This window comes from Lissotriton vulgaris, chromosome 12 (genome assembly GCF_964263255.1).
Source record: "Lissotriton vulgaris chromosome 12, aLisVul1.2, whole genome shotgun sequence".
NCBI lineage: Eukaryota > Metazoa > Chordata > Amphibia > Caudata > Salamandridae > Lissotriton > Lissotriton vulgaris.
This window is the reverse complement of record NC_141700.1, coordinates 122,763,360-122,777,312: the sequence shown is the minus strand read 5'-3', so window position 1 is coordinate 122,777,312 and position 13,953 is coordinate 122,763,360.

The following is a 13,953-nucleotide window of genomic DNA, read 5'->3' as shown; positions in this document are numbered from 1 at the left end:
GGACATCTTTTGCGCCCACGTACGCGAACATCCTGATGGGGCAATGGGAAAGTGAGGTGCTGAAGAGAGATGATGAGAACCCGGATGGGCCAAAAATTAAACTTTGGTGTCGTTTCATAGACGACCTATTCGTCATATGGGACGGAGATGAGAACTCATTGAAAGCATTTACTGAATCTCTGAACCACAATCGATTCAGTCTAAAGTTCACATCAACAATCAATTCTCATTCTCTAATATTCCTCGATGTAGAAGTTTTTGTTAAGAATAATAAACTCTGCTCGAAAATCCACAGAAAACCAACAGCATGTAATAGCATTTTACATGCTAACAGTGGACACCCGACAAGACTAAAGTGGAGTATCCCTTATGGTCAGATGCTAAGGGCAAAAAGAAACTGCTCCGAGGAAAATGATTTGAATGCAGAAATAGAAAATATGGGTTCCAGATTCCTTGAAAGAGGATACCCAATGGAGGTCATCACCATTGCAAAAAGCCGGATGCACCTGAAGAAAAGAGAAGAACTATTGTCCCCAAAAAATAAGAAACTTAGAAGAAACCAAGAACAAGAAACTGATCAGAGCAGTGAGATAACCAGACTGATAGTTGATTATGATAATCAAAGTCCACAAATGAGAAAAGCCTACAAAAAACATTGGCAAGTTCTTCGTTTGGATAACACTCTAAATGAGAGTTTGACGAAACATCCCAGCATAACATACAGGAAAACCTCCTCCCTGAGAGACATCCTAACACAAAGTCATCTAGTAGTGCGGGAGGAGAAAAAACAGAGATGGCTTACAACACCTGGCTTCTGGAAATGCCATAAATGTAAAGCCTGTGAACATGGGGTGAACATCAAATCTTATCTACTACAAGATGGCAGAAAAGAAACCATTTATGACCATATCACATGTGATTCTAAGTGTGTAATCTACAGACTTCAATGCCCCTGTGGCAAATACTACATTGGGAGCACTGTAAATAAACTCAAGTTGAGAATACTACAACATCTGAGGGCAATAAAAAACAAGGACCCGTGTTACCCAATGGCCACACACTTTGCACAACACCACCAGAGTGACACCACCCTCTTGAAATATTCTGGAATAAAACTGTGCAAACTTCCAGAACGAGGTGGTGACCAGTTACAACTATTAAGACGCCTAGAATCGAGAATGATACTCAGTATGGGAACTGAAGCACCGTTTGGTCATAATTTGGATGCCGAACTGTATGTACATTTGTGATTTGATCTTTTGATCTTAAGATAATTCAATGATACTTTGATTTCAAACCTGTGGAACCCTTAAGAATGTGGAAAATGTTGTCCCTTTGATACTGGAATGTGTACATGTTATGATTAATTGATTCTGAACCGATAAATCATTTAGAATCCTGGCATCCGCTCCTGAGAAGATAATGAATGGAAGGAATGATGGTTTATAGTTTAATAATAGTTGGATGTTTAGAAGAGAAAAAGCTGGAAATATAAGTACTTCACATGAACTATGGTTGTTTGCACAGTAAGGTTGGTCGAGATGGTATATTAAGCTATATACGATAGGTCATGTGGTACCTTGATAATGACGTCTTATACTGTTTTGGAATTCATTCCTGTAGATATACTGTAAATACTTTATTGTGAACTCTGCAACAACTTATTAAGCTTAAAGACCTAAGTTCTCTTCTCGTAAAACTTTAGAAACTGACTGTTTCTCCACAAGTTATAACCATCTTTAACTCAAGTGATCCTCCAAATTAATACTCTTACAGGGGATGGATCTAAATGTAAATAATGATTTTTTTGTACATACTTTATTTCATAAATAATCTTCGGTTCTTTACAAAGGGGTACTTCACACTAAATTTGTGCATTGACATGTAATAATAGACCATGAAACCTGATAATACTTTATTTTGAATGCATGGTCATAAAACTTTGTTGTACTTTACGTTGATTATACATAGTTATGTATATACCTTTACAATTATTTACACAATGATATGTAAAACAGACCATGAAATGCTATAATACTTTATTATATATGGTCATAGATTTTGACTAATGTACTTTACGTTGATTGTACATATTTGTGTATATGCCTTTTAACATGTACTTGCCATGTATATACACTATGCTGGGTTGGGTTGGTCTAGATGACCATGGAAATGGTAGAGGGTACTTACACTATTTGCACTATATAAGTAAGGTCTAGACCCAGGGACTCTATGGTCCAGTGGAAGGCAGGAGCCGAAACGCGTAGACCGTCCATTTGATGCACGTTATCTTTTGCACTGGTGTGTAAATAAAGCGCTGAAATCCATCTGTTGCTGTGCCGTGGTCTTTACTCTACCTAGACGTGGAAAGAAGAAATCTGTGGCTATATATATATATATATATATATATATATATATATATATATATATTAACGCTCCAAAATCCTTCCCAATCCTCCCTGGAAAGAATAACAGCACTCGAGGTTGAGGGATACAAACGCGCTAGATTTTATTCAGCGGAGGGGTGCACACAGACGCGTTTCGGCGGTCTGCCTTCGTCAGTGTGTGATGCACTGTGTTTGTTTCCGACATTGTTTTTAACATACATAGTCACTCCCACTACCGGTCAGGTGTGGACACAAACAAGGGGACTAAAGCCTAGCACGAAACAAGGCGGCCATCTTGTAGTGTATAGTAAATATAACACAACATTAGAAATTATCTAAATAAAGCCCACAGATGGGCAATTGCATTGTATCCTGTTAGGCTGATCACAATAAGATGTCAAAAAATCAACATGAAATAATAAGGCCGTGGATCGGCTTGTGTCCCCATATATATTACATGTGCCAAATCACCTGTACACGAAAGAAATTAAATCAATTCTCAAACCACGGCTGCAAGCTGAACATAGCTACAGGGGGGGTTTTAGATAAGTGGGTGTCAAGTGAAATGCATCGCGTGCAACATTAGGGAGGGCATGTATAATTGTTCACAATATAAACCACAGTTTAAATGAAAATTATAACATGAGTTCAAAATTGAAACAAATGTGATTAAAGTGCATATTATATACAGTGGAAATTGAGTATGTAGAGAGACATTGGAGATAAGCTTCTGCATTCTATCCGATCAAATTATAAGATTCATTCAATCAGAGTCACAAGGTATTAGTGATGTACTATAGGTCAAATAACCATGAATTGTCTCTCACATACTATTATGTACAAGAAAGAGATCGGATGCGAGTTTCAGAGCTATTATATACATTAATTTACACGTGTTCCAAGTTTGATAATGTGAGAAGTTCTAGTTTCAGTGTGGTCAGATACACTATCATCTTGGAATGGTGTATGTCAGATGTTAACTGCTCATTTCCCTAGATGGAAGGCCATCTCCTCCCCACTGTTGAGACCTTTGGGATGTTTTGTACACAGATCAATGATGTAACGGGACTCTAGTCTCCTTAGTCTGCGTAGACGGTCACCTCCACGAATATTGTGGGGTACAATATCGAGGCCGAAGTACTGGAGCTTACTCCGATCTCGATTATGTACTTCCGCGAAATGGCGAGCCACCGGATAGCTCTGATCTGTTTTATCGATGGCTCGCATGTGTTCCAATATTCTAAGCTTTATCTCCTTGATCGTGCTCCCAATGTAGCGTAAGCCACAGGGGCACTGCAGGCAATATACGGCATACTGTGTGCTGCAGGTGATGAATTTATTTATGTAGATTTTCCTGCCAGTTTCTGATATTGTATACGAGAGTACACGTTTACTGCCTGCGCACGCTTTGCAGCGGCCGCAGGGGTAAAAGCCTCGTTGATCCCTCAAAGTGTTCGTTCTTAAGGACACTTTGTCAAGATGGCTGTGCACCAATATGTCGCCTAATGATTTTGCTTTACTGAAGGTTAGGAGTGGCTGTGATGGAAGGTCTTCTTTGAGCACGCTATCTGTTAAAAGAATATGCCAATTCTTACGTAGCATGGCTCTGAAGCTGTCCGCACCTGTTGAGTAGGGAGTTATAACTCTGAACTTGCCTTGATCCTCACCTGACATGCCCCTTCGGTTGACCTGATCGGTGTTACTGGTCAGGAGGGACTGTCTCTCTATTTTCCTTACTCTTTTTAGAGTATTATGGAGCATGCTCTCGTCATATCCCCTGGCTTTAAATCGGGATATGCATTCCGAAGCAGCCGCTTCGAAATCCGAGGGTTTAGAGCAGTTCCTGCGAAGTCTTAGCAATTCCCCGTAGGGGATGCTCCTGATTAATTGGGGTGGATGGCTGCTGCTGGCGTGCAGTGTAGAGTTGCCAGCAGTTTGCTTTCTGAAGAGGTTAGTGTGGAGTTGACCGTCTTCTGCATATATTTTGAGGTCCAGGTAGTCCGCTGCCACTGGACTCACTGTCCCAGAAAATCGCAGATTAAGTTGATTGTTATTGAGTACATTGATGTATTCGTGAGCTGTCTCAGGGTTACCTCTCCACACAATGAAAAGATCATCGATATATCGATGCCAGCAGATGACCTTGCCCTCTTCGTCCCCAACTCTGCAGCTCCTGGGTACCTGCTCCTCCCACCAGCCCACGAACAAGTTCGCGTAGCTGGGAGCAAAGCAGGTACCCATCGCCGTGCCAGACTTCTGGATGTATAACTGCTCTTCAAACAGGAAAATATTATGTTTTAGACAAAATTCTACGAATTCTAGAATCATTAGGTTGTGTCTAGAAAATCGTAGTTGGCGTTGTTCCAATGCCCATTTAACCGCCTCTAATCCATGACTATGATCGATGATAGTATAGAGGCTGGTGATGTCTAATACCATTAAAAGATAGTCCTGTTCCCACACCAAATTGTTCAGTTTTGTCAAAAAATCTTTTGTGTCTCGTATATACGAGTCCAAGTTGGACACAAGAGGAAATAAGGTGTGGTCCACAAAGCGAGACATATTCTCCGTTAGACTCCCGATGGAAGAAATAATCGGGCGTCCAGGTGGGTAGTCACGATTTTTGTGAAGTTTTGGGAGGTGGTAGAAAGTTGGAGTCATTGGGCAGGTGGTGCGTAAGAACAGATGTTCATCTTTGTTCAGCATACATTGGTTGTACCATTTGGAGATGAGTTTGTCATATTCTATGATACTCAGTTGGTAGGTATCATTAGTGCATTTAGTATAAAAATTCTCATCTGAAAGTTGCCTCAATGCTTCCTTCGTGTAATATTCACGGGTCATCAGAACCACGTTCCCGCCCTTGTCAGAGGGCTTCACAATTATTTTCGTGTCCATCGTTAATCCTTTCAAGGCAGTTCTCTGTTGTTCCGTGATGTTTTGGTGGGGGTTCTTTTGGTTACTTTTCCGTAGTTTTAGTAGGTCATCATTCATCGCTTCCGAGAACACATCTATGGCGTCCCAAGGGGATTGGGGAACAAAGGTGGACGGTGGTTTAAAACCACTGTTTTCACTGTCCTGTTCAATACCCTGCATTTCAGCCCTCTGGGCTGGATCCAAATCTGCAAGGTCCTGTGTTTGTTCCAATTCCAGATCTGTTAGTATCTCAACTGAGTGTAGGTCTTTGCCGCTCAGTGCGTCTGAAGCTGTAATTCTTCGCCCTTGGTTTTCTTTATGTTGTAGATGTGGCCGCATTTTGAAATGTTTATGTAATTTAAGTTTGCGGGTGAAGCGGAACAGGTCTATTTTGGTTTGGGTGTATTCCAACTCACTATTTGGACAAAAGGTCAGTCCAAGACTTAGGACTTGTTCTTCTTCCTTTGTCAGTACTCTAGGAGTGAGATTGACCACCGTTAAGTTTGTAACCACATTGTTGGTGTTAGAGTTACCTGGGGGGTTAGTGGTGGTGTTGATTTCACTTGGATGAATAGCTGGGGCTATTGTTTTTTGTTGGTGCGCTTCCGATTGGTCCAACGGGGTGCTCGGGCGCCTCTGCCCCTTCCTCTTGTTCCCCCCGCCTGCCCGTCTGGTTCTGCGTCCTTTTCTGCTCCTTGGGTATCCGTGTCTGGGGGCTTGTTCTTCCCACCTCGGAGCCATGTACTTTGTATTACTTCGTACTCCTCCTGAAAAGGAGTCTTGGTGCTTTTGTCTGCCGCTTTGGGCCCCCTGTTGGTAGTGCGTGTATCTGGGTCTGATTGATTCTCTTCTGATTCATTCTCAGTTATGTCAGATTCAGAGGTGACTTCTCCAGTACCGCTGGTTGTCCCAGCACCTTCTTTTCTGCTCTTCTGGAGGGCTTTGCGTGGAGCGTCAAACTTTTTTGCATACGTAAGGACGCGTCCAGTTAGATAGTCATTGGCGTCCCTTTCGTATTTTTCCTGTTTGCGGAGCCTTATTTTAGTTTCATATTTGATCAACCTGGCCTTCATCTGTTCTTTCATTTGTGTGATATTTGCCACTTGGCTGGGATCAGTTTCACTCTCAAGTTCGTTGTCAATCACTTGGATATCAGCCAGTGCTCGCTCCCTGTCGCTCCAGGCATATTTCACGAGTATTTTCAGTGTGCCCTCACAGTATTGGGCAGTATGCTCGAACCAGTCTGTTAGCAGTTGCGGGTCCGGATTCTCATAGGAGGGAACAGTGTGGACTCTCAACCCCCTTGGTACCCTTTCTTCCTCAATGTAATTGGTAAGGCTTGTTGCCTCCCACCATTTGCGGATTTCCCTTTCATGCAGGCGTTCCAATTTCGTTATTGTTGTCAGAAGTGGATTGCTGGGCGTTTCCACTGTAGGCGTCCCAGTTGACGCAGGCGGTCTTGTCTGCCTTTTAAACATGCCCTTCGCTGCCCATTGCCGTTCCGCATCGGAAAACATGTCGGAACAGCGCGTGTCATAAACAGTATTGGACTCTTACTGTTGACTCGCGCTTGTAGATAGTGCTGCCCCCTCGCAGTTTTGAATGCGCGTTCTTAGCCTCAGTCCTCTGTCGCCTTGCCAACAATTCCAAAATGCCCTGACGTGCAGAGACGGGAGTAGCAATCAATCGCTGCATGCAATGCAATGCTCACCGGAGACGTCTTCCTCGGGAGACACGGGACTCGCGCTCTCCTCCGTAATCCGTGACCGGACTCAAACTCCCAGATTGGATCAGGCGGTGCGCAGCCGTGCACTTAGAAAACGCTCCTTTCTCCACGAAAAAACGGCTGCTCACTCGACGGCGGGTGCTGTCGGCGGTTCGTGGACACCGCCACACATTAACGCTCCAAAATCCTTCCCAATCCTCCCTGGAAAGAATAACAGCACTCGAGGTTGAGGGATACAAACGCGCTAGATTTTATTCAGCGGAGGGGTGCACACAGACGCGTTTCGGCGGTCTGCCTTCGTCAGTGTGTGATGCACTGTGTTTGTTTCCGACATTGTTTTTAACATACATAGTCACTCCCACTACCGGTCAGGTGTGGACACAAACAAGGGGACTAAAGCCTAGCACGAAACAAGGCGGCCATCTTGTAGTGTATAGTAAATATAACACAACATTAGAAATTATCTAAATAAAGCCCACAGATGGGCAATTGCATTGTATCCTGTTAGGCTGATCACAATAAGATGTCAAAAAATCAACATGAAATCAATATATATAATATATATATATTAACGCTCCAATCACACCTGCCTGCCGCACTCAAAGGCTGGTGCCTGCTTGTCGGGGGTGCACCCGACATCAATATCTGCTCCAAAGGTCCCTCACCGCAATCCTGCAGGTCGGGGTGCAGACATATATGTATAGAATGGATATGATTTCAGCAAGGTACGCCCATCCAGGGCGTTATACCTATAGTCTGCATTATTGAGCGATAATGTGTATTATCATGTCCTTCGATATTTATTTATTGTCTTAGGCGATGTGCATTACGCTGTTTCTATTGAGCTTACAATATTGTAATATATATATGACTCACTTTAAGATGGCGACCAGACTCTCGTCATTGAGTCCTACCTCCATGTTGATATGACACGTGATGGTTTTAAATGGATGATGTTTACCGCGACTTCCGTTTCATTACTGAAGAAGGCCGAGTGCCAAAAGCGCGTTCTTTTGAATAATAAATATTGTGAATACAACCCTGGGAGTGCTGCTACCTGATTTCCGCAGGATTGCGGTGAGGGACCTTTGGAGCAGATATATATATATATATATATATATATATATATATATATATATATATATATATATATATATATATATATATATATATATAGTCAGTCAGTCAGTCAGGATATCTTTATTCGACTTATTCCAAGTCATACAAAGAAACAGAAACAATAAAAACATATCATAGGATACATACATAACCTTACGTTTTCCTAAAAATCATCAAACTACATACACGTTTAAAATACTATATACAAAATTGCTAAGGCGAAATTTGACCAGCAGCTTTCACCCTAGCAGCAGCCACTAGGAAATTAGCAATGAAGAAGGTTGTACGGGGATTTGTCAAAAGCTGTAAATAAAGCAGCGCCGGGCGTACCTGTGAAAAACCCGCTTCTTTCAGGATGGGGAGCAAATATTTTTTCCTATGCTCATGATACAAGCTACAGAACATGACAAAGTGCATTGTGTCCTGCACCGAGAAATCATCACAACTGCAAGGTGGGGCTAGGTCTGGCTTCTGCCATCGCTTAAAAGAACCTAAGTAAAAACGTAACAGGTTAAACCTAAACTTTGTCAGTAAAAACCTATGATAAGGGTACGTAACGAAACTGAGATAAGGTGCAAGAGAGGGAGCACTAACCAAAAGGTTATGTGACCTAACTGTAGGCTTCATTAGTTCAACATCCTCGCGTCGTACTTCCTTCCTTTCCATGAATGCCTTTTTTATATGAACTATGTCCAAGGCCCTGATTTTTTCTGGGCATGAAAAAAGTTCTGGGCGACCCAAGTCTGTGAATGATTTAATTAGATAGGCCAACCATGGAATGCTCCTATGTTTGTCTAGAGAAAGAACATCTTTCAATATTTTATGATTCAGAGGGAGATCTTCATTCAACCACATTTTCAGCCATAGGATCAGGGGCGCTAAGCTCAATGAATCCGACAAATAGGGTAAGCCCACCTCTTGATGAATCGAATAAGTTGGGGCTGACTGGGGTACAGAGAGGAGGGATCTAATAAATCTGTTTTCTGCTCTCTGGATAGGATCAAGATTTACATAACCCCACAAGGGAGATCCATATAGTGCAATAGCCACAGGCTTACACTTATAGATCTTCAGAAGGGCTTCCATGGGCCTAGCTCCCAACTTACCCGCAAAGCCCAGGATCGCTGAGGAGGACCTAGTTACGGCCAACCTTTTTGCTCTTATCTGTGGCCCCCATGTTCCCTTTTGGTCAAACAAAACGCCCAAATAGGGGAATGTAGTTACCTTTGAAACAGGGACCCCACTGCAAAAGAATGATTTATGACTTTTTTTGGTACACTCACGGCCCATTACCATCATATGTGATTTGGAAACGTTAACCTTCAGGTCCAAATTATCCATAAAAGAGCTGAAGGCATCCAATAGGAGCTGAAGTCCAACACCAGTGCGGGCTATCAGCACAGCGTCGTCCGCGTACAGGAGTGCCGGAATTTGTACATCTCCTGCACGCGGGACGTCCGCGTTCTGGCCACGCAGATGTGCCCCCAGGCCATTGATGTAGATGGTAAAAAGCGTGGGGGCTAAGATGCAACCTTGCCGTACCCCCTTTAGAGATTTAAAAAGTGGAGTACATCTACCGTTATTTGACACTCGTACGGCTGCAAATAGCTCCTGATGCAAAGCGGCCATGAATGTAACCAAAGCCTCATCGATGCCCAACTCCAACAGAATCGCCCACAGTTTTGACCTGTTAACAAGGTCGAACGCCGACGAAAGGTCCATAAATGCAAGAAACACCGAACCCTCCTTAGCCACCGTATACTTAGAGATGAGTAAGTGCAGGTTAATGCATTGTTCAATGGTCCCTTTTCTCTCTCTGAAGCCGTATTGCAGTTCGGACAACCCGCCACAACCCTCAACGTTCTCCCTCAATCTGGATAGGAGTACTCTACCCAAGATTTTTACGGTTGAGTCCAAGAGGGATATGGGTCTATAAAATGCGGGGTCGTCCCGCCGTCCTTTGTTTTTAAAGATGGGGACGATGGTAGATATGGCCCATGAGGCGGGGGCTGAATTAACGGTAACTGCATTAAACACGTTTGACATGACCTCAGCCCACAGTTTAGGCGAAAACATGAAAAAGTCAGCGGGTACTCCGTCTGGACCAGGTGCCTTATGTTTAGTGGTTGCCAGCAGAGCTTTTTCCACTTCTTGAGGATTAAAGATGATAGGGTGAGCAACTATGTTATGCAGTTTGCCTTTTTTAGTTCCTTCATCGTCGCCCCCATATACATTTTCAAAAAAAGACAGCCAAGACTCGTCGGTAATCACGCAATCCATGGGAGCATTACTGTCATCAAGAAATAAGGGCTGTTTGATGATCTCCCAAAATCTCCTACTGTCCTTCAGTACTGCCGCTGAAAGGAGAGTATCCCATGTTTCACGTTTAATAATGTCTTTACGGTTCTTTATGGCTGCTTTATAGGCTTTCCTTAATCTCGAAATGTCATCTTTGACCCTAGGAACAGTTTTAAGTGCCGCCAGCAATTCTCTGTGAGCTTTCGAACATGCGGGGTCGAACCATCACTTATGTCCATGGGCTCCCTGGATAGGTTTGACAAGAAGGTCCTTAAAGACCTGATCACATATTGCCTCATAAGCTGCTATTTTGATATTCCCTTGGGTGCCCGGATCTCTACAAAGCTCCACCTGAGCTTTGATTTTAGGGTAGCATTTTTCATAAAAGTTTTCCGGGATTATTTTTGCCCACTTTACACGTCTATCTTGGTCAGAGGTCCTCAAGGGATGTGCCGTTTTGGTAATTGCTGGTGGTGCCCCCATATGGGCTCCCCAAGCCACTTCGAGTAGAACTGGGTTGTGGTCACTATAGTGTGTAGAGACTGTGCAGTAGGCCATAGACCGATTTAAAATGCCTGATGAAACAAAAATATAGTCAATCACTGTTCCATATTGGGCACCAGTAAACGTTGGATTTCTCAGGCCACAGTCAGGTTCGTGCAGGTCAAAATTAGCCAGTAGCTCTTCAAGCTCCTGCCCATCTGCAGAATGTTCGAAATGAGGTCCCCGTGTGGCTGCGTCATCAGCCTCGTTAACATCTCTTCCCTTGCAGGCTAATTCACATGGATGAATATTAAAATCGCCTAATAAAATAAACTCAAAAGCTAAGTTGATATCCTGTGATACTGTGTTTAAAATATTATCCAAGTTGGCGATATTACAGCCGCTATATTCGCTGTTCCTGGAATTATAAAAGTTTACGTACAATGTCCTGCTTTCTTTGTTGATCACCCTCTCGACCATTAAGATATTATCAGAGTCAGCGCTGATCTGCCTATAGCTACCTTTTAGGGCTAGTGAGAATAAAATCACCAAGCCCCCTTTGGCTCTGCCCGCTCTACTGGGGACTGCAGGTTTAGTGAAGCTGGTGAAGCCATCCCACCAGAGGTTGTTAGATGTGTCCCAGGTTTCTTGCAAGGCGATGATGTAATATTTTGAGACAAAGCTCAGCCAAGCTTGATCCTGGCGTTTTGCATTTAAACCTGCTACTTTCCAACTTATGATCTTACATGAGTCAATGGGTAACCTTGAATCATTTACGCCCTCTGATGCTCCTTCAGCTGTTTGTTGCGATACCAGACCTCCACTTGCTGATAGTAGATCATTTGACACCTCCCTTACTTGCTCGACTCCTGATTCAAGTCAATCGCAGGTATTTAAGTCAGATAGAGGGGCAAACCTATTGCCTGTACTGAAACCCCACTCAAACGGGGTAGCTACCTGACCCTGACCATATGGAACTGAGTTCCACATGGGTTGTGGAGTATTTGTGTGTTGCAGGAACTGGTCGTTTCTCAGCCAGTGTGTTGGCCTAAAGCCCCGGGCGTTACGATCGTCACCCAGGAAGCCAGAACCCCAAACATTACCTCTTGGCTCTTGTGCCAAGACAGGCCTGGTGTTTGACTCAGTCGGGCGATGGACTCTTCCTGGCTCCTGATATGCTATAGGCTGAAACCAGCCATTAGGATGTCGAAGTCTGGTGGCCCCTCTCCAGCTACTAGTATTGGTATGTTTGTTATAACTGGGGAATTTAGGTAAGGTACCAAACTTAGTCTCGTCAAAAAAGAACTTGAGGGTGAGAGGAACAATGGAGCCACTGCGACGTTGGGGAGGAAAAACATTACTCAGAATGTCTGGAAGAACCTCCGCATTTGCGAAGTTTAGAATGACGCAATCCCCTTTAAACTTTTTAGGCTTGCAACCGATCCAAGATACCCTCCTAGACATGACAATGTCCCCTGCCAACTTATCGAACCCTTGTTCTGACATATACATGTTGTTAGTGAGCCAATATAACGCTTTATCTTTTAGATCCTGATTGGACTCTACTTTACCTTGTGATAGAGCAGGGACATTTGCCAACACCAGAACTACTGGTGAGGCTTCCAGAATGAATTGGGCCGAAGCATCCACTTGCTGTGTTCCCACTGTGGCAGCAGTTATGCTAATACGGGGGTCTGAAGCATCTGCGTCCTGTCCAAGTACAGGTAATGATGGTGGTGGTAATGGAGGCGGAAGCAGCGACCCTTGCTGGATGGGTTGCGGGTTACTTTCAGTTGGAGTAACCTCCACATTTGTGGGTATTAAATTTGTGACGAGGGAGGATAAGTTTTCGACCTCGACGGCCAACTTACTATGTAACACGCCCAGCTTTTTGACCTCAGATGTTAATTTATCCAATTTCCTGATCAGAGGTTTGATTATAGTCTTAATTTTGATGTCTATCATATCTTGGATCCTATTAAAAAGATCATCATCATTAGTGCTTCTTGGCTCGCTATCATTATCGAGTTCCGCATGTTTCCCTTGCCGTCTAGGGGGTGGGGTGGTGACCTTTTTCCTACCTAGATGTTTTCCCCCCCTTTTAGCTACGGATTTTCGGCAAGCTCTGACAGCCCGTGTGGTGGGCTGCAGGGATTGTGAAGCTGCGTCCGTAATGGATATCTGATGGTTTGAATCATTGATAGCATTGACTGATAAATCTATTGGATCTAGTCTATCTATTCGAGGGTCAAGATCAACATCGGCGTCATCCACGGTTCCATTATCTTGAGGGTTCAAATCTGCTGGATATAGTGTAGGATTTTCTAGCGGTAGTTCAGATGTCGCTGTACTTAGTACGCTTGTCGAGGGGCTTTCTGAGGGCAAGATAGGTGATTGACTCAAACCTAGAGATTGCCTTCGCTTATTGTTAATATCGTTAACCACTTGTACCAGATAAGAATCTAAAGTATTCACAGTCTCATCCGGGGCAGGTGCCCGTTTTTTCACCATTATTAGAACTGTGGCTATGGACAGCCTACAGAAAGCTCACCTTCAGATGGATTCGCTAAAAGCCAATGGAATAATGTGATGTGGCTGACAGTCAGTGACAAAACGAAGGCGAGCCGATAACAGCAATACAGTTTGATGAACAAAATAAAAGACTGGAAACAGTACCTTAGTGATCAGCCGAAAGATGAATGGGGAATGGCCTAGCCTGGCCTTTTCGTGCCTCTGAGGGCCACAGAGGGCCCGCCCTTTGCCCGGGCTTAGCCCCGGGCGTCCCGCTCGCGTCCCGCGCAGCTGAGGGCTCTGTGTTTATATCCGCCCCTCCGGGCGCCTTGGGCAGGCGTCAGGGAACGCGCCTCCACCGCTAAGACTGCCGGGACCTGTAGTCCCGGGGCGGCGGTGGCGTGCCTGGTGCTCGCGGTCTCCGGTCCTCCAAGCTGGAATGTGGCGTGGAACAGGTAGGATCCCCTGTTTACTCCTAGCGCTTTCGGCGCTCCGCTATCAATGTTTCAGATG